The sequence below is a fragment of the Uranotaenia lowii genome, chromosome 2 (assembly GCF_029784155.1).
Source record: "Uranotaenia lowii strain MFRU-FL chromosome 2, ASM2978415v1, whole genome shotgun sequence".
Classification (NCBI taxonomy): Eukaryota; Metazoa; Arthropoda; class Insecta; order Diptera; family Culicidae; genus Uranotaenia; species Uranotaenia lowii.
Window position 1 is genome coordinate 120,318,736 of NC_073692.1, and position 24,290 is coordinate 120,343,025.

The window sequence follows — 24,290 nt, forward strand, 5'->3', positions numbered from 1 at the left end:
CATCTTTTATGTAAGACAACAGATATAGAATTATCACTGCTAGTTTACGCTTTAAAATCAATTTTTGAGCATTGTGACGGGACGAGAATTCTGCGGTTTTTCAGTTCATGATTTAATTAAACGTCAAAAATATTCGAAAACAAAAGGTCTCTTCAAATTTTCAATGCAATTTTCAGAATGAAAATCGATTCAGGAAGTTGTGAGTTGCACCCGGGTTGTGACGCCACGAAACTTGATTTGCTTTTTTTTTAAACGTTCAAGACTTTTCATTTAAACATTATTATAGTCTTTCTTCAATACAAGTGTCACATGACAATGCACTTCAATAAATGAATTCAAGTTTTTAATCTTTTATGAAACTTTAAAACTTTTTATCGCATAAACGCAGCTTTTTAAATGTCTCAAATAAAAACATAAAAAATCACGCTTGTTGAACACTCGACTTGAGAATAAACCAACTAGAATTGAAATAAAGTTCTGACTGATTTTTAAAAGAATTTTTGTGAACCATAAAGCAGGGAGTTATTTGGAATTTGAGCAAAAATATTGAAAAAAGGTTAAGTTTTTCATACATCAATTTTAATATGAAAAACCCCATTAGTTGCATCTATTACTTGATGACGTTAAGGAAAACATAATAAATATTTATGAAATAATTGCAATGTTATCCAACAAATCTTTGAAAATGGTATATTTGATATATTATCAATTCCTATGAACAAATTCATAAGTCTTTCATATAATTTATTTTATAAAATTATTTTTAAAAAATGTCTTTAACTGAAATTTTCACCTCAAACAGTTTTACTAGAAAATCCAAATCGAACCCCGTACTCACATAATATGCCCCAAAAGAGACTTCAAAGTGAATTCTCAAATTTAACTATTAAAAATATGTATTAGCGCAAGGTTCCATGAGAAATTTTGGCCAGGTCCGACTACGGGAAGGGAGTTTTTTACGAATAATGTTTGTCTCTATCAACCGATTTTTTTTATATATTTAAGTTTTTTTAAAGCTTTAATCATGACTATATTTCATCTGAAGAACGCATTTCGATAAAAGTTATAATAAAACAGTTATTAAACTTAAAAAAAGGGTTTAACGAAAAATTAATGATTTTTTTATTATTGTTTATTGACCCTCCAGAAGCTTGTTTTAAAAACCTTATATCTTTTTTATCACAGTTCTAACCAAAATTGGGCTTAGGGATGAAATAGGGATAACAATATCTAAGCTTTATGAAAAACTAATGAAATGAATCGGCCGATAAAGGCTAAAGGTAATGGTGCAAAACTGGGTTTCCATGTGGCTTTCGAATAAAATTTCTAAGAATTCCTTACAAATTTCATGATCATTGCGCAATTTCTTTCCGTGGTTCGATTCCACCAAATTTAGTATGGGATTTTGTGCTCAGCCTAGGATCAATTTAAGCTTGTAATTTGAAAAACAAAATAACTCCAGATTGGTGTTAGTTTAAGACCTTACTTAAGGTTGCCAAATTGCCGGGTTCCATCTGAGTTTGTTCGGATATTTAATACAAAATTAGAAAATTTATTCAATTTACCTGGATATTTCTAGGAATTCTGGCAACCATAACCTAATTGCCCATTAGACTGAGACGATTTGGGTCATTTTTGAATTTCTCAAACCCTGGGGTCTAAAAAGCTTCGTCTTGGTCCAAAACTCATCCATGATTTTTTGTTGAATTTTTAAGTAACGTTTACATGAGTAAATTTAAACTTTTAGGTTTGTATGGGAAAATTGAATATTTTGTACTGAAAAATTCACATCATTTTTGTTTCTTCTGTGGAACCGAGTCAGCTGATACTTTTTGTGCCAATTTATAAAATTCTGAAAGGAAATTTTCCGCTGAACATCTTTGTAGAAGACCGTAACTTCGTTTCTTATTAGGCAAAAACGTCATTAGCTGTTTAGCAGAGGTATGTCTTTTCGGATTGATAAACAATAAATTCAATTGACATCCCTGCTGGGTGCCTAGCGAGGTATTGCATGGCTACTTTTCATGCAATACTTCGCGAGACTCCAGGAGTGATGTCAATTGAATTTATTATTTATCAATGCGAAAAGACATACCTCTGTTAAACAGCTAATAACTTTTTTGCTTAACAAGATACGAATTTATGATATTCTACAAAGTTTTTCAACGGAAAATTTCCTTTAGGAATTTTATAAATTGGCACAAAAACTGTCATCTGGCTCGGTTCCACAGAAGAATAAAAAATGATGTTGATTTTTCAGTACAAAATATTCAATTTTCCCATACAAACCTAAAAGTTTAAATTTACTCATGTAAACGTTACTTAAAAATTCAACAAAAAATCATGGATGAGTTTTGGACCAAGACAAAGCTTTTTAGACCCCAGGGTTTAATTTTTTTTTGTTTCGATTATAGTCGTTTTACCATCTTTATGGCATTCGCGACTTTATCAACGTTGCAGTTGGCGGATCGTTATTGAAAAACTTATCCGGTACAACTGTGTTCGATGTTTACTTTTGGGCTCGAACTCGCGGACATCGGTTCAGGAGACAACAGACTTACCAACTGAGCTATATCACAAGCCCCTACCCCAGGGTTTAAGAAATTCAAAAATGACTCAAAATCGACTCAGTCTATTGTCCATAGCTATTTAATTCGAAAAACATATGGACCATGGATTTCTGACACTACCCATTCTGACACCAGTTTACTCATGTTTAGAAGCTTGAGGGTTGATGTAGCTTTTAAAAACTTCTTGTCAAATCGCCATTAGGATGAAATACTAAAAATAAACATATTTTTAAACATTCTGCGCAAAAATTTAGTTGAAATATCGATTAGATTTTTACACGGTTAAAACAATACAATTTTTGATTTTTTTTTTAAAGTAAAAATTTTTTAACAGACATGAATAACTTAGAGAGACAATAGCAATTTTTTCAACTTTTTCTTCGTTTAAGTTAATCATTGATTGTTAAACATGTTTTAAATAGAATTGTGAAAAACTTTGAAATGAGGGATTTTCATTTGTTTGTTATAACTTTTGAATATATTTCAAATCTGGATTTATTATATGTCTTAATACAATAAAAGTTACCAGACAATTTCACAAAAGATGCATTTAAATTCAGGAATCACAAATGTAGTAAAAATGTCCACAACACAAAAGCCCTAGCTCACCTTTTTCACCAATTATTCGATTAATCAAAATAAGCATAGATCGTACGAATATGGATTTAAAAACCGGTAGAATATACTTTGAAAAACATGCCATTATGCGAGGCGCAAACAAGGCCTTTTTCTTGACGCACACAAAAAATAACATTTTCTCATGCGAAGCTATTTATTTTGGCACATTTTTTAATAGAGAAAATGAGCTTTGTTTGCACTTGTCGTTAATTTCTCTGGTGTACCTTACATATATTTTGAATCAATCAAATCTATGAACATTAAACAAAATAATCATAGCTGCAACCTCTTATATATCAAAGTGGCTTATTAGGTTTTTGCAGTTTAAATATTTCGAAAATTGAAGGAAAATCATGAAATCAGTATCAAATTCAATATATTGTACATTTCATTTCATATTACAAAGGAATATGGGATTATGAAAAAAGGAAATAGAGTTTTGATTTTAGTATCTTAACCCAAATTTTGAATTCAAAATCAGCCATAATCGGAAAAATTGTTATGAAATCAAAAAATGAATTGTATCACAAATCTTATGTAGATATGTGTTCGTTTTAAATCCAAAAATCATATTTTAAATTTTGGTTCCGCACTCGGCTGGGTTGGGTTTCAAGATTCACACAAATCATATCGTCGATATTGTTTCCAAATCATTCATTCAACGAAAATTAAAAAATTTTACTCTATTTTAGATTTGAAAATAAAAAAACAGTTGATTATTTCAATTGCAATTGATTACGATTAAAGAACAATAATAACTACACAAGATAACAGCATTTTTATGCATGTGTTTTAAAAACTGGATTTCAAAGATTTTGGTATCTCGAATTCAAATATTGCGTCATATTTTATCTACCATCTTTATTTTTGATTGATCCTACATTTTATAATTTATTTATTCTTTAAAGGGTGGTACGGTCAAATTTTGGTAAATATCAACTTGACGTATTTCTTTTAATTTTGCATTTAAAAAACCTGAACACCCCTCATTTTGAAGGTGTTGCTCCTATTTTGATTTTGGAATTCACTCTTTAGTTGTCAAAATGCCGTTCAGAGAAGAAGAGCAGCCTATAAAAATTTTGCTCGCGCATCGCGAAAATCCGAGCTACTCGCACGCAAAGATGGCAAAATTGCTAAAAGTTGCCAACTCAACCGTTACAAATGTAATTAAAATGTTAAGGAACGTTTGTCGACAGCCAGGAAGTCTGGATCGGGGGGAAATCGAATACCGGAAGCCGCTGAGACGGCATAGAGAGTTGCCGGTAGTTTCAAGCCAAACCCTAACCTCTCTCTCCGAGATGCCGCAAATAAGCTGGGTGTATCGTCTACAACCGTGCATTGAGCCAAAAAAAACGAGCCGCACTATCGACTTACAAGAAGGCAGTGACTCCAAATCGCGATAAAAAAAAAAAACGACGGTCAAAGCGCGATCCCAGAGGCTGTACACGACGATGCTGAAGAAGTTTGACTGCGTGGTAATGGACGACGAAACCTACGTCAAAGCCGACTACAAGCAGCTTCCGGGACAGGAGTTTTATACGGCAAAAGGAAGGGGAAAGGTAGCAGATAACTTCAAGCACATGAAACTGTCAAAGTTCGCGAAGAAGTATCTGGTTTGGCAAGCCATCTGTACCTGAGGCTTGAAAAGCAGCATTTTAATAGCTTCCGGGACTGTCAACCAAGAAATTTACGTGAAAGAGTGTTTGAATAAACGTCTGCTGCCTTTCCTGACGAAACACGGTTGTTCCGTACTGTTTCGGCCGGATTTGGAAACTTGCCATTACGGTAAAATGGCCATGGAGTGGTACGCCAACAACGTGCAGGTGGTTCCCAAGGACAAGAACCCTCCCAACACGCCAGAGCTCCGTCCATTTGAGAAATACTGGGCTATTGTCAAGCGGAACCTAAAGAAGACCAAAAAACTGCTAAGGATGAGCAGCAGTTCAAGACAAACTTTCTTTCTGCGGCGAAGAAGGTGGACAAGGTGGCTGTACAAAATCTGATGGCAGGGGTTAAGCGTAAGGCCCGGCAATTCGGATTTGGAAAAACGGGAGCCTAACTGAATATTTTCCTGAATTTTATACTAAGTTAACTTGAAAAATAAATTGATTTTGATTTTTTAAATGAACGATTTCACCGATTTACACGCGTTTTCCCTTGACCAAATTTTGACCGTATTACCCTTTATGCTCCTACAACTTTCAGCCGCTCATTTTTAATTCTGTTTTCTATCAATAAGTCTTGAAAAGTGCTGAATATCAATCAATTTGAATATCTTTATTGCCAAAAATAACCATATTGTAATAATATGTTTTTTTTGGCATTTTTTCGTCCAGAACCTTTGATAGACTTCTTTAGTTATTAATTTGTATGGTCAACAAAATTCAAATTAGAAGTTCAAAACATGTATTGGATTTGATGTTGATAAGCATACATAATGATAACAAAACACAACAAAACTTTAACATCCTATTGTCATACTTAAACGACTAGCCAAAAATGATAAAAAATATTATTCCAACTTTCAAGATTCCCAATATTTTTGAAATTTTTTATATTCATGTGTTCCAGAACCTAAAGTGATGGATTAACTTGATTTTAACTGAACGTAAGCCTTAAGGCCGCTCAGAAAATTATATAGTTTCACATAATCGAAAGACACAACAAAAACTCTTTCCAGTTTTATCGCACAACGAAATTTCCTTCATTAGCAAAACAACTTGGAACTATATGACGTCACAGCATTCGCGTGTGTTAGTATACATTTTCCATCGGTGCAATTGAAGTTCAAAAATATGTTTTCCTTGCTCCCGGCTGCCATGAGCCATGAGTATCCTTCGGCCCCCTTTCGGATTGCATAAGCAAAACAACAATCCGAACAAATACGGGCGTCATAATTCAAGTGCAGCTCTTCCGGTTTTCCGGCCGTTCGAAAGTTCTGCAAGCGCTTGCTGCTGTTAGGAAAAGCGAATTTGCCGGTGGTGTTTGTTTTTTTTTTCGCTGAACATCACGCCAGTTTTAGACCAAGCTTCCTGGGGCAGCTGCGTTAGAACACGTCGTGGTATACTTTCAGCTATTAGGCGATCTATACTGGGTACTATCAACCGGGAAGGATGGCGCGGAATATTGCAACGAAAGTTTATAAACGGAACCCTTTCTCCCATTTCTTGTTGGCATCGCTAGTTGAGGTTGAGGCCGGGAGGATATCAGACAATTTTCACGTTTATGATTTTCTATTTTTAATTGCCGGGGCGCCGGGGTTGCAGTTGTTTTTGAATATTTGCTTGAATCCACATCAGTGACGGGGCCCAGGAGTTTTTCATAGGTTCGAGTGTGGAAATTACGAGGATATTTGTTTCAAAATCTTTCCCCACCCTTTCCACGGAATACTTCAGGCCCGGGAAAATCTGGGTCTAAAACTAGCATCGACGACGGCGGACGTAAGTGAAATTATAAACAGAAATAATTATTCACGCTCCAACGGGTGTGGCATCGGTTAAAATGTTTGTGTGTTCCTAGAGCGTGCGGTATTCGGACCCTCCCAGCACATTAGAGGTGTCGAAATAGCTACCGGTGAAGTGACATAGCGAAAAAAAATGCGATGACGATCAGAGCGCGATGCATCTCAGTTATGCGGTGAATTTTAGTTGCCTCATATTTTCCGGCAGCAGCAGTTTTAGCTATCAAGATACCTAGCCAGTATTTTGGTCGCGGAAAATGTATCGTTTCCTGGTGACTCGCTAAACAAAGTTTTTTTTTATAGTTTTTATTTCAATATTTAGGGAAGATAGGACATAACATACATATAAGGGCACAATACTTTTGAACTCCAGATTCTTTTTTTTTTCAATAAATCTCCTCTTAAAATATGCGGAAATACAGTATGACGCACTCTCCTTGCTTAAAAACCTCTCTCCTTGCTTAAAAACCTTGTTATTCATTAGTGCATGTAGCTAAACTTATGAAGAAACAATCACTCGATATGTCCACTTTCGTTCTCAACTACTCTCTCCAGGTGAGATCTGAATCGGGAGCATACCTTCGCAAAATATAAGCCGCTGACATCGGAATCTATCGTGATTTCACGATCCTTATTAATCTCAATTCAGAGATTCACTCAGACACGTATTTTACTCAGAAGATCAGATCAATGACTGACTTTGTATTGTATGTCTTGCCTATTGTTGCCAAAATATCAAACGTTGCCATAGACATTTTTTGTTTTTATTTTTCCTCTTTTGCCGAATACAAGTATTATTTAATTTTATTTTTTAAATAAATTTGATTTATTTTCTGCATATCCTTTATCTCATCCCTATTTCTTCTCACCTCTATTCTCAATCAAAACTTTTTGGGCAACGATTTTTGTTTTTTTTTCCTAGAACAAAATCTTATTTACCAAATATACTTAATTTATATTTCATATTCTACATCTTAATTATCTATCCCATAATTTTTATATCATTTCTGCATATCTTTCATCTCAGTTTCGGTCGTGCTCTCGTCGTGAACGCTTCGTTTCGAATTTTCTCCCGGTCGCGATGTTTTGGGAAGGTGTTTGGAATTCGATTTGGAAGAATCTTTTAGAAAATGAAGTTTTTTCGAGCTTCCTTGAATTGTTCTGTGCTCGTCCCGTTTTTCTACAATCCAATTTATCAGCTGGGGAAGTTGTGTTAAGTGAATATTGTGAAAGTGTGAAAAAATGAAATTAGGCTAAGAATTGAATGAAACGAAAATGGCGTCCCGTGGCTAAATTGTTTTATGAGCGAATAAAAGAAAATTAGAGGAACCGATCGAAAAAGTGCAAATTATGGGAAAAGAAACTAATTGGGTGAAGTGTCAGAAAGGCTCGGGGGTATCCGATTTATAATTTGGATTTAAGTTGGGAATAGTTTCACTTACATGCAATCGACGTCTTCATCAATTGCTTGTTGCGTGCGGTTTGTTTTCGGTGGCTTGTGTTCGGTCTCGTGTTTCTTTTTCCGTCATTGCTTCTCTGATTTGAGGAGCGTTGTTTGCCATGGCATTATTTGTAATCTTGTGAAAAACCCGTAGCCATGAAGTGGAAACGAGGTATTCGTCAGAGTAGTGAATTTATTGGCTGGCTGGATGGTCATTGAAGAAATCAAAATTTTCTTCATTGAAAAGTAGGGCTCTGCCCCAGTGAGTGGAACTATAACGAACACGAGTAGAATTTGCACATGTTGGTTGTGTATTGGGTTTTTCTCGATGTGTGGTGGTAAAATAAACGATAGTGACAGTGAGGCGATGGACAAGAGAATGGGAGAACAGGTTCATTCATCACCATAGGTTATAGTGTGCGTGAAAAGAGCAGGTGGAGTGGGATGATAAATGTTCGACACAAATAAATGCTGTGGAAGGTAGCTGGACCGCGTTTTGGCCATCATGCAAAAGCTGTGGAAGAAAATTTGGTGAGTTCGTTCCTTTTTACTCTTATTTCAACAATTTTTAATCGCAGATTTTCAACTTTGAACAAATTCTATTTCTAAATTTCACTTTATAGCAGTCAGTAATGCATTATCCACCATAAGACTTAGAATTTGAATTATTTTTTCAAGTTTCAATAATATTTTTATTAATTTTAATAAATTTCGCCTTGTTCAAAGTCAATTTCACGAAGAAAGTAGAAAATAAATAAAGCCGTTAAATAATATGTACAAAATTGTCACTACTCGTATTTTAATAAGGAGATAATGTTTGAGTTATGTGAATAAAAACGTCAAGTTTATGAGTAAGCGTTTATTTCTGTTGTGAAAGTTTAATTAGTTTAGAGCTTTTTATATTATTTGTGTTTACTGCATGAATTTTGAAATGATACATCATGGTATCACTTCATAAACGTATCCTTTTTTAAATGATTTTATCTTTTATATCTATGAATGTTTCTATTTATCTGTTCATCATTATTATTAATAATTACAATATACTATTATATGGACATATTTTTATTATTTTAAAATTATATTTTGTTATAATTTTCCTTACACTGCAGATCCAATAAATATACATACTTAGAAGGAATGCATCTGGGGATAACTTAAAGAAACTGTTGCAAGCGGCACGGGTAGCCGGCCATTGTAGGTTTTTAAGGGTTGGATGACTTCCTTCGACGAACCATCGGACCGTGGAAGCCTTAGAAGCAATTCGAAGGCCAAGCCACACAGCCATAGGCAGGACCTTGCTACCGATGGGGGAACCATACATACATACATACATACACATACATTTCTGCATATCTTTCATCTCATCTCTAAATTCGTTTTCAACTATATTCCCAATAGAATCTTTTATTAATAAACTTTTGTTTTTCTAAAATAAAAAAAATTATAATCCAAATATACCTCATCACAATTCTAGATTCCATTCTCTGCAAAAGCTTCCCCAATCTTTATTTATTTTCTGCATATTCTTCATTCAATCCGAGAATATTCTTTACAAAAACTATCCCATTCTGAAAAAAATCCGTGCTTTTTCTGTCGCTCTTGTTTTTTTTTGTTTACCAGAGCCGGAACAATCCGAAAACATTCTTAGCAACAGCTTTCTCGAACTGTGCTTTTCTTGTCACTCTGTTTCTGTTTACGAGAGCCGGAATAATTCGATGGTATTCGTAGAAACAGCCTTCCCAACCAGAAGGCCAATTTAAAACAAACAATCAGCAGCAGTAGCCTTAAAATATTCCAAATCAAAAAAAAAAAAAAAAAAAACCACATACAGCGACCTCAAAAATCTACGCTTCCTTAGCCAATTCTATTTTTCCCCAACGGAACGCAAAATCGAAACAGACAATATGCAGCAGCAGCCTTAAAAATCTACGCTTCCAAAGCCAATTCCGATTTTTCCACCGGAAGGTCTTAACAAAGTAAACAATCAGCGAAGCTGTCTGAAAATCTGCGCATCCAAATCTATTCTGTCTTTTTCGACCGGATGACCAAACCAAAACAAACAATCAGTAGCAATATTCTCAAAAATCTGCGCTTCCAAAGTCATTCCGTCTTTTTCCACCGGAAAGCAAAATCATATCAAACTATCAGCAGCAGCAGCCTAAAAAATCTACATTTCCAAGGCCAATTCCGTCTTTTTCTATCGGAAGGCCAAATCAATGTTCAAAGTAAACAACCAGCAGAAACTGCCTGAAAATCTGCGCTTTCAAAGCCATTCCCTTTTTTCCACCGGAAGGCCAAATCAGCACAAACAATCAGCAACAGCAGCCTTAAAAATCTATACTTCCTTAGCCTATTCCGTCTTTTTTCACCGGACAGCCAAATCAAAGCAAACAATCAGCCGCAACAGTCTTAAAAATCTGCGCTTCCAAAGTCGTTCCGTCTTTTTCCAGTGGCCGAATCAGAAACAATTTTGTTCGTAGTAGCAGCCTTTAAAATCTGTGCTCCCTGTGCCAATCTGTCTTTGTACCTGTAGCATCAGCCTTGACAATCTGCGCTCTCTACCCTTATCCTACCAACCACGCCATTGTCGTGATTTCACGATTCTTATGAATCTCTATTCAGAGATTCACTCAGACACTTCTATCACTCACAAGAACAGATCAATGACTGACTCAATGAAAGATCCTTCGGCCAAAATTTCATATTCTCCTTCAGCCAGGGTTGGGACTGTTTCGAGATATGCCATGGGCTCCAACTTGTAGGAAAACAATATTCTCGGGTTCATCGAAGTTTGGACGAATCAACGGAAACATCTGATTCTTCAGAATGTCCATGTAGACTTTACTTTTAATCCAGCTTTTATGAAATCAGAAGGCATCTTCAATCCATTCGAAGGTACTACTCCAAACACCATGACCACGGTGGGATGCTAAGTAGTAAACTTGAATTCCAAATTTTCTCGTCTGAGAACACGTCGATAAGCTAGTTTTTCTTCAACTTAGACAGCAATTGCTTTAAGTGTTAAAGTCACAGTGCTTTAGTTCGTTCTTTTGTCAAATGGCGCTTCGCTCCTGCCCTCGATATGCATTCAAGTCATCTTGATAAAAAGCTGTATTCATTGTGTCAGTAGTCAAGAACGACTTGGAAAGCATGCCACACTAACATATGACTTACCAAAAATTACATTTTTCCCGAATTTTAAGTAACAATTGATATCTCGGTCACGTCAACATTTTGTTCATATGATGATAATGCACACCGTTTTTTCACATCGCAGTTAGACATATAATTTACGAGCTCTTGGTTTGACAGAAGCAGCTTGTTTTTGACTCAGCTCCGGCTTCTTTTGCTCCTTATTTTTAGGACTAACCTTACCTTGGCACAATAGACGGTGCTTAGAGAAGATCCCACTTTTTTAGCCACATCCCGAACTGACGCAGTCTTCTAACTGGCCAATGCACGCATAAAAATTTGGTCCAAAGTTTTGTCCACCGCACCGGGTTATTGCCCAGATTTTTTAAGTGCTTATTCCTTCCTGTTTCGTTAACTGACTCAGTGATATTTATATTGGGGAATGTACACTATTAGTGAGCGATATTTTTGCGCTGGAAATTGGAGCTTACGATGCACAGAGCTTTAAGTTGAACTGTAAACAAGAATATAAAGAGGAAATCAGCTGTTTAAACATCATTCGGAATTGACAAAGTTGTTTCAAAATCATGTTTAGACATTATGAAACACATTCCAAATATGATTTTGGTAAGCTGAAGGCTACTTATATTGCATAAAAAAATTCTGTGTTTTTGAGAGACAAAAAAATTAAGACTTTCTGTGATTTTACTCAATAAATCTGTGATGGTTTTCTGTGATTTTATTTCCTTAAATTTCATTGAAAATTCATGATAAATTGGGTCTTTTTAACAATTTAGTTGAGAAAAATCAACTAACATTATCAATTTTATCATACTTTTCAATTAAAAGCAAGAAATCTTAAATTAAAATCGACACAAAAAATTGTAAACCCAGTCTTATTTTGAGAAATCTGTAAATATTTCAAATTTCTGTATTCTGTGAGTGACACAGATTCTGTGATAAAAATTTGCTCAAAATTCTGTGAAATTACAGATTTTTCTGTGATTTTCGAAACCTTGAGCTATCGTGTAGTTCGTCGACTTAAGCTAATAATTTTAATTCTGTGAATAAATTTTCCAAACGATCTAGTAACCAAAACTTAAAAAATACAATACAGCCAAAAGCCAGAAACTGCAAACAATTAATTAAATTACTAACACCAAAAAATTTTCATCCTTAGGTTTAAAGAAGGGGGAACATTCTCAAACAAACAGAGTAGGCGTATCCGGTTCCAGTTAGATAATTAGCCAATGAATCGGAAACGAAAACACCCACTGTGGAAAATTTGTTGATTTTGATGACTTCATCTGGTTTGCATATGTAGGTACCGTAATCCGGGGTAATATTGATCAATTTTTTCAATATTTTTCGATTATTTTTTCTATTAAGGGAAATGTGGCATGTTTCGTATTTTTAAAACCAGTACTGGACTCCTATGAACGTAGAACATGGTTGCAGAAATCTATAAGACTACTTAAAATTTGATTTAAAAATCGATTGCGTCTCTGTTTTGAATCTGATGCTTTGGGGTAACATTGGTCAGTCTCTATTTTCGACGGTTTTTACGAGTATTATTGATCATAAAAGATACAAAACACCTTCATAATATTTACAAATACTAGTTTATAAATTTTATCTTGCTTTTTAACGTTTTCTTTTAAAAAGATTTATAATCGAAAAAAGAACAACTATGCTGCATACATTTAGGGGCAAAAATTAAATTAATTGCTAACAAGTTTTAGCTACAAAATACAAATGAAATTTTACCTTCACACATTCCTCTAGACCCTTCACTTTTTCCATTTTCATTTTTTCGTCAAAGGTTTGATAGGGTTGCTATCCATTTTTCCTATACGGGCTTACTTTTGGAATATATCCTTATTTTTTTAATTTAAAAAATTATCATTAAATAACTATAAAAAAGCACTATAAATACACATATACAAAGAAAAAAATGTAATTCTTTCACTTTAAACAACCCGTTTGCTTCTAAATGCTTTTTGGTATCATCAGGAGAGCTGTTTGTTTTCGAGCCTTAGAAAACATAGATGTTTTAAGATTTTGAAAATGAATTTTTACTAATTGAAAAGAATTTCAAAAACAAACTAAATTTTGCTTCTGTGATACTCAATTTGTGGGCTTTCAAACGTAGAAAACAGTTTTCAAAAATTCAAACTATAGACTGAGTTATTGATGATAATGTGTAAAAATGTATTGTTGGTCAAAATTACCCCGGTGTTCAAAGTTACCCCGTTTTACGGTACCTACTATCTTCCATGAACTGCATCTCTTATGGTCAACCGGTTATATAGAGGTTTGCACAAATGTTTGTTGATTCGGCAACTCCCATTCACAATCTCGTAACGTCATATTTTTTTGTGATGGTCACACAAACCAATTTTTGTCCTTCCTTCACCCCACGTCATCATATAAGTAAAGGTTTTGCCAATCATTTAGAATTTGAACAAGCCCAATGTGTTGGTGTTTGTGATAGTTTTATGGACGCGAGTGTCTTTGAAGGTACGCCTCAAAATTCTGGGTACTATTTTGATTTGAAAAATATTATAGGACAACACAACGATCGGATGTATGAGGTTTTGTTTTTGATTGAGGAGATATTGAAATATGCTAACAGTAAGTAGTGCTGATATGTGTGTTCTAGATGAGGTGTATGAAGAAGGCTGACAGTAAGGTATATTTGTTTTACAATATCTAGTGTAATAATGATGTTATTACGGGTGATACGGACTAAATTTGGTCAAGGGAAAACGCGTGTTAATCGGTGAAATCGTTGCCGGGCCTTACGCTCAACCCCTGCCATCAGATATTGTACAGCCACCTTGTCCACCTTCTTCGCCGCAGAAATCCAGCTTGCCTTGAGCTGCTGCTCGTCCTTAGCAGTTTTTTTGGTCTTCTTTAGGTTCCGCTTGACGATAGCCTAGTATTTCTCAATTGGGCGGAGTTCTGGCGTGTTGGGAGGGTTCTTGTCCTTGGGAACCACCTGCACGTTATTAGCGGCGTATCACTCCATGGCCTTTTTGCCGTAATGGCAAGATGCCAAATCGGGCCAAAACAGTACGGAACAACCGTGTTTCTTCGGGAAAGGCAGCATACGTTTATTCAAACACTCTTTTACGTAAATTTCTTGGTTGACAGTTCCGGAAGCTATGAAAATGCTGCTTTTCGAGTCACAGGTACAGATGGCTTGCCAAAACGGATATTTCTTCGCGATCTTTGACAGTTTCATGTGCTCGAAAATATCTGCTACCTTTCTCCTTTCTTTTGCCGTCTAAAACTCCTGTCTCGGAAGCTGCTTGTAGTCGGCTTTGACGTAGTTTTCGTCGTCCATTACCACGCAGTCAAACTTCGTCAGCATCGTCGTGTACAGCCTCCGGGATTGCGCTTTGGCCGTCGTATTTTGTTTATCTACGCGATTTGGAGTCACTCCCGAGCAGCCTCTGATGCCAAAATCGATAGCAAATTGATACTAAAATGAGGTGTTAACAGCAAAATGAGAGCATCATTTGCTTTTGGATTATACTCGATAGCAAAATGAGGCATAATTAAGGTCTCGAAAAATATTGGATTGATTGCTAACTGAGACCAAAATAAGGTATAAACAGCAAACTGAAAGCAAAATTTAGTGTACAATTTAGTTGATAGCAAAACTAGACATCATTAAGGTATCAATAAATTTTATTTAAAAAAAAAAGAAAATTATGAATTGAGTTTTCGGATGTAAAAAAAATGGACATCATTGCAATAAATTAACATACAAATTTGAAATGACTCGTTTCGTCTTAAACAAATAAAAAATCATACTCTTGAAACATAAGCTTAATCAAGTTAAAAGAAAATATGGCTTAAACGAAGAAGAAACTATGCTTAAATTTTTATTTGCAACCCGAGCAGACTTTGATGCCCAAATCGATAGCAAACTGAAATCAAAATAAGCTATCAACAGCAAACTAATAGCATCTTGTGGTATTGAAATTTGTACTAAAGCAAAACTAGGCATAATTAAGGTTTCAAAATTTTTTATTGAATAGTAGTTTGAGATCAAACTAAAGTGTCAACAACAAACATAAAGAGAAATTTGATGTAGAATTCAAAATGATAGCAAAATTAGGCACCATTGAGGTTTCAATTTTTTTAAATAGAAACACAAAATTACAACATACTTCACTGTACCCAGTAGCAAAGCTACGTGTCATGGTAATTTCAAATAAACTTTCGAATGGAATTAGAAGAATGCAGTACTGTTTTGTAACATATTTGCCATACTCAGACTTCAGAAAAGTTTATTCTATTTAAAACTAAATAAAATCAATTTGTTTTACGCAGTGTCTAAAAATCAAATACTGCTTCTAAAAGGTGTACTCAAAATCTAGTTAAAAAGTTGGAAGTTAAAATCGATTTTTATTTCGGTTTTATTTGAAACTACTCAAAACGCAGTATTTCAGATTATTTTGAGGGAATGACAAAAACCAAAGTTTGTGGTAAAGATTATATTGCATTTACAAAGCTTCGACCTTCTCGGCCAAAACTACAATAAAAATTTCGGACCGCTTTCCAGAAGCTCTCATACATTCTTATTTTTCCGGATAATGAACAAACCACAGAAAGAGCTCCTTGCAATGACTTAAGGCTGTGTTTTGGGCTTTAGAAAAAAAAAAAACAGAATTCCGTTTTCATCCCTCGCCATAAGAGAATCACAGAGAGCAGAATTTCTTATTCATTATGTCAAACTGTGTTTTATTATTTCACCGAGAAAGGAGATCAAGTTTGAGTTTGCAATTCCAACTCTGTTTTGACCTCTCGTAAAACTTCATTTGAGTAATAAATCTGCAGCGTGTAGGCGCCGCTTCTGCCAAACGGCGGTTTGTAAACAAACAAACAGAAGAGTCGGCTTGTGTTGGCAAACAGTATATGTAACTTTAACTCAAGCCTGTAAGTATAGTTTAGTAGCTTATTTTTGCCACTTTCTTACAATTATTTCTTGTTTCAGATATGATAATTTGCCTACACATTCCGTATAGGTACACGACCAAATGGTTAAACAGAAAGCAACCTGTATCTGCACCGGATTATGCAGTCAGCCAGCAGTAACATTCCGGGAACAAAGCGAACCAGTTAGCAGTAAATTTTTGAGGTGGATTGTTGTTCGTTGTTCGTTGCTTGTGTTTTTTTTGTAGTCACAGGCTCGCAAGGCCAGCAGCTAACCCCACTATCTCGCAGGAGGACCGTCGTGATGTTGCTGTTTTGGGTCCCGAACACCACCAGGACGTTGTTGAACTCCGCACGCCGCCCCTGACATGGAGAACAGACGCATACGAAGCCCCCTAACTCAGTCTGCATGGGACCAAAGTATCCACCGGGGTTGGGTACCCGATCTCCGGTAAGGTTTCTCGCACCCCAGCTAGCACCACGGGGAGGTAGAGAATCGGAGTTGCAGACAAGAGGTGATATGACCACTACCCGAAGGTTGGGTGTATGGGGTCTGGAGTTGCACATTGTCTACAGTTCACTAGCTATTGTTCTAGACACTTAAATTGTTTATTTTGATTGTAAGTACCTTTCTTCCATACTGAATTGTCCACCATAGTAATTAAGTTAACTCATTACAGTAAGCTGATGTTCCGACAACAAATATTTTCTGTTGTTGAGCGGCTTTCGAAGCGGATTAAATCACTGGTGCGCACGTACACTAACCAATGGAAAATAGTAACTGAGTTTACAATAATATTGCCTAGAGAATTATTTATTAATTTGTCTGTGTTAATCTTTTATTCTTTTAGGAAAATGGTAAGCCAATATGATTTCAACATTTACAATAATTAGCGAAACTCTTGAGCCAGCTTTTTCCGATGTGTTAGGATGCAAGATGTCAAGAACCATCGTGGAGGATGTTAGTCAAGACATAGATTTTCGTGGTGTTACCCTCATCCTGAACAAATTAAACAAGCTGGAGGTGTTAAATTATGTAGACTTTATCAAAAGCGGCAAATTCAAGGATTTTACTCCAATCGAATTGGTTTTTTGTACGTTTGGCGTTAACGCTACACCGTTTGTACCATAGCCCGGCCAGGGTTGGTTCGATGTTCCTCATTTACGAAGGCCGCCAGCGAAAGGCTTTCCAGGCCCTCGAGCAGCTCAGGATGGTATCCAATTGACCAAGCAAAGCCAGTGAAAGTTGGAACGGGCTTGCCGCCTAGATCGTGAGCAAACAGCGTGCTGCTCAGAATAAAGGAGCTGCTACTGTTGTGTGGTAATGCTGCCAGATGGTGGTTTGTTAAAACATCCATTTGGGATGGATGTCGCCATACTTCTAGGAAGAAGCAAATTATCTACAGGGCCATAATTTGGTGCCAGTACACCAGTGTTAACAGCATTGCATACTTACAATAATCGTTGCTACTTCTCTTGAAAAATATTCGAAAGGCAAAAGGAATTCAGATGGCCTTTTTCAAGTATGACTAGCTAAAATCCCACGTAAGAACATTTATCCTATTTGATATTTTTTTACTTATATTTACCATCTATAAAACCCTGTTCTCAATGGATTTTTTTCCCTTTTAAAAAACAAATGCAACAAAAAATGATATGAGTTTTTATTATTTTTTACAGATCCATATGCTGATCTCGGTGCAAGGATCTACCGTTGCTAAGAACTGACGTTGAAGAAAAACGCTACCAGAACGAAGAGAATCGTATAAAGAAAAGTTACGCTTGTAGAAATTACAGAGAAAAAACATCCATCGAAATTAGAATCTAGCTGAAGCTTAAACATCGGGCGACGCTAAAACCAGTCACGATCGATCGTGTGAGGAAAAAAGGTTAGTACGTAGTTGAATAAAAGCAAATCCAGTTTATTCGAAGGCCCAGGTTATCCTACAGGTTTAAGCAAATAAGGTAAAACGACGAAGTTGTTGCTTTAACTTTTGCTATAGTTTTGACAGAACTTATTAAATCACACACTTAGCACTTAAATGAATTAATGAAAATTTAACATATACCAAGACTAAGTACCTATACATGTTTTGAGCGTTGCATAAGTGCAGGCGGTTTTCTAAAGCATGAACATTTTTCTGATGTAGTCAGTGTTACGCCAGATGATTGCATAAATGCAGGCAACATTTTTACACCAACCAAAGCATACTTTTATATCAGCATAATAAACTTCGCTATCGCGTCTTGAGAGCCAAATTGAAACCATTTAGGTTGACTTAAGGTAGTACACAACCAAAAACGAAACAAAATGTAGAAAATTAGGCCAAATTTACAGTTTACAATATTTCATTCTATAAAAGTTTTGAGAGCATTTTTATGCTAAATTTTGCTATCATAGATAAATATTTGATGCCTTGTATTAGCATCGTTGTGCTCTCCAAGCTCTCAAAAATTGAGGTGTAGTTATGGTCTCAGTTTTAGCAAAATTAGGCATCATTTTGCTAACCATGTATGAAAATTTGTGCTCTCATTTTTGCTGTGTACCACCTTATGTCAAGCAAAATGAGAGCACATTCGGCTCTCAAGGCGTGATAGCAAAATTTGCTATAATTTTGCCATAAAAGTCTGCTCGGGCTACCTTCTTGTACGTCGATAGTCCAGCTCGTTTTTCGGCTCGATGCACGTTTGTAGACGATACACCCAGCTTATTTGCGAGATCTCGGAGAGAGAGGTTAGGGTTTCGCTTGAAACTACCGACAACTCTCTTTGTCGTCTCAGCGGCTTCCGTTTTTCGATTTTCCCCCGATCCAGACTTCCTGGCTATCGACAAATGTTCCCCAATCACTTTAATTACATTTGTAACAGTTGATTTGGCGACTTTTAGCGATTTTGCCAGCTTTGCGTGCGAGTAGCTCGGATTATCGCGATGCGCGAGCAAAATTTTGATACGCTGCTCTTCTTCCTTGGACGGCATTTTTACAACTGAAGAGTGAATTCCAAAATCAAAATAGGAGCAAAATTCTACACAAACACACACCTTCAAAATGAGGGGTTTTCAGGTTTTTTAAATGCAAAATTGAAATAAATACGTCAAGTTGATATTGATCAAATTTTGACCGTATCACCCTTTATGTTGTCTTAAAGTTTATGTAGGTTATCGACCATGGGTGTCCGGATTCACCACATTTTTAACAAAGTATGTGTTCACACATGCATTATTTATATACCGTCTTTTAGCTGATCAGCAAAATTCTTATGCAGCGTACACTATACCCGACATCATGGCTTCTACTGAACTGTTATCAATTGAGTGTATGACGCGATCGTCAACATTTACTTTGAAAGCACGTGTCATTCTCCACAACCAATGTAACCAAAATGTAAAACATTGGCTAGGTTATAAATTCGAGTCACCAAATCATCTGGCGGTCCGAATCTTCTTTAAATCATTGTGGAAGAACAATTCTTCGTAAATTTTTAAACTTGTCAGTTCAGATGTTCTTTAACAGTAACAATTCGTTTAAAATAGAGAACCCCCGATGCAATAAACGGTATCGATTTTCCTTTTACCTCGCACTTGAAAAATTGTTTCCCTCAAACCAAACCAACTAGGAACGTCTCGTGTTCGTATTCCCAGTAAAACATGCATGTCCCTATCTCACACAACCACAACTCGGCCGTCCGTCCATCCGTCGGCAAATCAGATACCGAATCACCATACTTCATTGGCACCATTTTTCCATAAGCATATATGAGTGTATCTACACGTGCAGAAGGAAGGATTCCGGTAGATGCCTTCAACCGGCCCAGAAAAGCGGAAGCGAGTGATGTAATGAAATACGAGCGGAAATTGTTGTTTCTTCTAATTTTCTCACCAACCTAGCCCCAGCAAATAAGGCAACCTTGGGCTTGGGTTGGGGAAACTTTATCCATCATTTGGACTGACTCGGTGACGAAGTGAATGGGTGGGTGTCAGTGGGTGGGTTGTTAGTGAGAAGGGTTCTGAATGATGATGGCGTCGTCGCTCGACCAGCTGAGTGGGAAGTGGAGCAGCAGTGGGTGGCGTACTAGTCCACTCATTCTGCACAGCTGGCAACCTGCTGCAACCGAGACGTTGCGGCGATTTGAAATTTTATTACCTACTTTTTCCACCCTTCAAATGGTGTTACCTTGCCAAGGATTTTTACCACACTGACTCCAAGCGACACCTCCCCGCGATGCACAAATTTTAACCCTTTTTTTATCGTTCTATTCCTGGACGTTAGCGGAAAAGCTTTCGTCGGCTTTTTCCCTTTAAATTCCTTTTCCATCTCGTGATAAGCGAGTTCCTTACGTCCTCAAACTTGAAACAAGGATAGCATGACTTTGAATGAATACTAGGGGCATTGCGATGCAAAATGTTTTTTTTAAACGGGGGTCCCTTTCTGGTTCGTTAAGGTTTTATAGAACTAAAATAGTGGTAGTTTGATAAACAAACTATTTGATAAAACTGCCATTCGGACTTACGACAATTCTGTTTATCGTCCATTCAGCACCAGAACCATTCGGATTAACGGCCATTTGACCTAACATTCACTCGACTTTACTTTCGTGATTTTATGATTCTTACGAATCTCAATTCAGACAATGACTCAGGCACATCTGTCGCTGTTAAGCAGGGTTGCCAATGTGCCTTATTTTCCAGGATCAGGCTGATTTTTAAGGCGCATCCTGATAACCTGATATGCCTCTGTTAGTTCTTTAATTTTTGGAATTAAGCCTGATTTTCTTTGATTTATGTATTTTTACGAAAAATGATATGTTTCAATAAGTAGAATAATATCCATACGTCAATGAACTGAGTTGATTAGGGGTCATTTCCAAACTTGAGTTCTTAAAAGCTGTGTTTTGGTCTGAAACTCATCCATGATTTTTTGCAAAATTTCAAAGTAGCGTTTACATGATTAAATTTCAACTTTTAGATTTGTACATGACCATTAAACATTTTGTACTGGAAAACGATCTTGATTTTTCTTTAAATAATCATTTAAATAATCATTCGAAGGATTAAGAGAGCTTACTCAACTGCACGTATCGAATTTAAAAGTTGCCTCTAAGTGAGAATATGTTAATGATCTTTTAGTTTTGTTTCTTGAATTCTTTTTTTTAATTCTGATTGAGCTATCGATACTGAATCGTTATTCGAAATCTTTTTTCTTAGCGAAATATGATTCCAGATATTTTTAGTACAGGTCTCAATCTTATTTAAGATTCAGCAGATGAAATTAGACCATTGTTCTTACATTCAGTTAATTAAAAATAAGAAATTTGAGGACGACTTATTGTTGCTTTTTTTCAGTCCTTGATGTATGCAATTCTCATCCATTCTTTTCCACCCATATGAAGCTCTAAATTTATGAAGACCATCACTTTTTTACCCTATTTGAGCAAGAACAAATACTATCCAAGAGCGTTAAGTCTATTGGTAAATTCTCAGGACTAGTGGACCCGAAATTATAGAGTTTCGAATTTCTTCTCTTAATTTTTGTATTAACTTGAATAATTAAATGCTGCAAGGCTGGCTACCTTTTTTGAAGCCATCATGAGTACCAGGGGCGGTCCTAGAGTTGGCTCTTGGGGGGAGTGATTTTCCAAATTTTCAAAAATCAGTCAATAAGAAGGATCGTAAATATCTGGCGGAAAAAAGGTTAATTTTGAGAAACATAGTGGTGCATGGAGGAAGGGGGGGGGGGGGGGTGTTTGCAGTTGCAAATAAGTCTTGTATTTAGTAGGTTTGTATACTTGTAGGTTTAAAATTTGAAAAAATTGAAATTAAAGAAAAATAGTGAAAACTATTTACAAATTTCCTCATTATACTTATTTCGATATCTTTTTATAAAACAATCTGCGAATCATAGATGTTCACCATAAAAAAGTGTTGAAAAAAAGATAATTTTCGTAATTAAACATTTTGCAGTTAAAAAATTATAACTTTAAAAATTCTTTAAATAATTTAACGATATAAATGTCATTTCACAAATGAAAATTAAACACACATTGTCTTGGAAGAAATTGTAAAAAAAAAAATCTTCAAGTAATCCACAATATTTTAATCTTCATATCCGGGTAAGACACTCACCAAAAATTTTAATGATTCTCATTTTGCAATGATTCCAAAACAATTATTTGAAAAAAGTGTTTTTTAATAATAGCTATGAATTAAAAACTGAATATTTAATTATTTTTATGAAATATTTTGCTGAATCGTTGTTCGAAAGTATTGAATTATTATAAATTCTTATTAAAACTCTTCAATTTAAAAATATAAATTTAATTCTAAAATAAGATAATCAAAATTATATTTTTAGGTATGAAGCTTTTGAAACTTCATTTTCATTTGTTTTTTCTTGAGTGTCAAGCTCTTATAAAAGTCTAGTAGATATGTTATGAGCTTTATTGGAACTGAATCCAAAGAAAAAGTAACTAATTTGTAACGAATTATTTATGAAAAAAGTGAAAAGTCGATTTTTTTCTTCATGTTCTCAATATTTTAAAATTTTTTCTATAATGATTGAATTAAATAAAAACATATTGCATAAAGAGTCAATTTCTGAATGTTAAAACTATTTCAAAATTGCAGTGATAATCCATAATCAATTGCCATTGAAATAACCAAACTTTTACATTCAGCGTGGATCTTTTAACCTAAATCATGAAGCTGGATTTCTACTTCAAATTTTAAATATTATTGTGTAGATGAGCTAAAAACAGTAACTGCGATATAATTGGTGTGAATCCTGAAATCCAGCCTTGTTGGTCAAAAATTAGAAAAAATGTCTTTCAAATGTTCAACCTGAGCGATTGTCTTGTTCCCGAGAAAATAGTCGGAAATTACGGAATAGTTTTATCATCTGGTGAAAATTAAAACAGAGGTAAGTTTTTGGAGCCTGTGTTTAAAAAATTGATTCTGGAAATTAATTTCTGAACTCGATTTCAGATTTTGTCCATCACCTGTAGTTTTAGAATTAGTGTTTTCAGTATTTTTCGAAAATTCAATAGATATCATTAGAGATGTATCGAATAGTGCGAACGGCCGAATACCAACTATTGGCCCTTTTCGAGTATTCGGGGAAACGAATATTCTGAACATGAAAAATTCTCAATAAGCTTTAAATGTGTTCAAAAGTACTGTCTGCATCACCGAATATTCTGCAAAAAAAAATACCACTGTGAGTAATATTTTAAAGTGATGATAGAATTGCAAAGCAAAAGTACTAATCAAAGCAGGTGAAAAACACTTTTTTTCATGATTTGTATAGAATTTGAAGCATAACTGATATCAAGTTTCAACCAATAATCTAAGTTTCACATTTTTAATGTAATTTATTTTTAACCATAAAATCCCCATAATTGATGTTTTTTAATAATTTTAATCATAATGTGGTCTCAAAAAATTTTTATCGTAACCATTTCTTACTTAATTAACTTAATTTTGAAAGTTTGAAAATAAATAATAGATTTTTTTATAAGAACTATTGACATTATTCAAATGGTTTAATTGTGATAACGGCTCAAATTGAAAGAGGCCCTTCAAGCCAAAGGGGTATAAAAGCAAAAAAGCTAATGACAGACGTAAAATATCACAGTAAATAAACCTTGGGAAGAAAAATAAGTGATTTACTTTAAAAAATAGAAACTTATTTAGAGAAAACACATTTTTAATTTGATGTGTTTGGCAATTTTCCATTTATTTCTCTAAAATTTTTATTTTTTTTTTTCAAACGTAAAAGTATGTAGATTAAAATTCTAAATATCTGAAAATAGTTTGAATTATGAAAAACTGTTTTATATCAATAAATCAAAATCGATCATTTTTGCTACGTTGAGGCGAATACTATCAAATCTCACTTTTTTCAAAAACTTTCCAGAACAAGAAATTATTTAAAAAAAAATATTCTGAAAATTGAATGCTACTTTTCAATTCAAATTGTCTAGACAGTTACGATATCTTCAATTCAGAGAACAATATGGGCGCTTAAGAATCTCTAATTGAGATGTATTCTGTAAATTGGAAATTGCAATACAAATTAAACCAAGAAATAAAAATGTTGTAGGCAACAAAAATCGAATCTGTCCA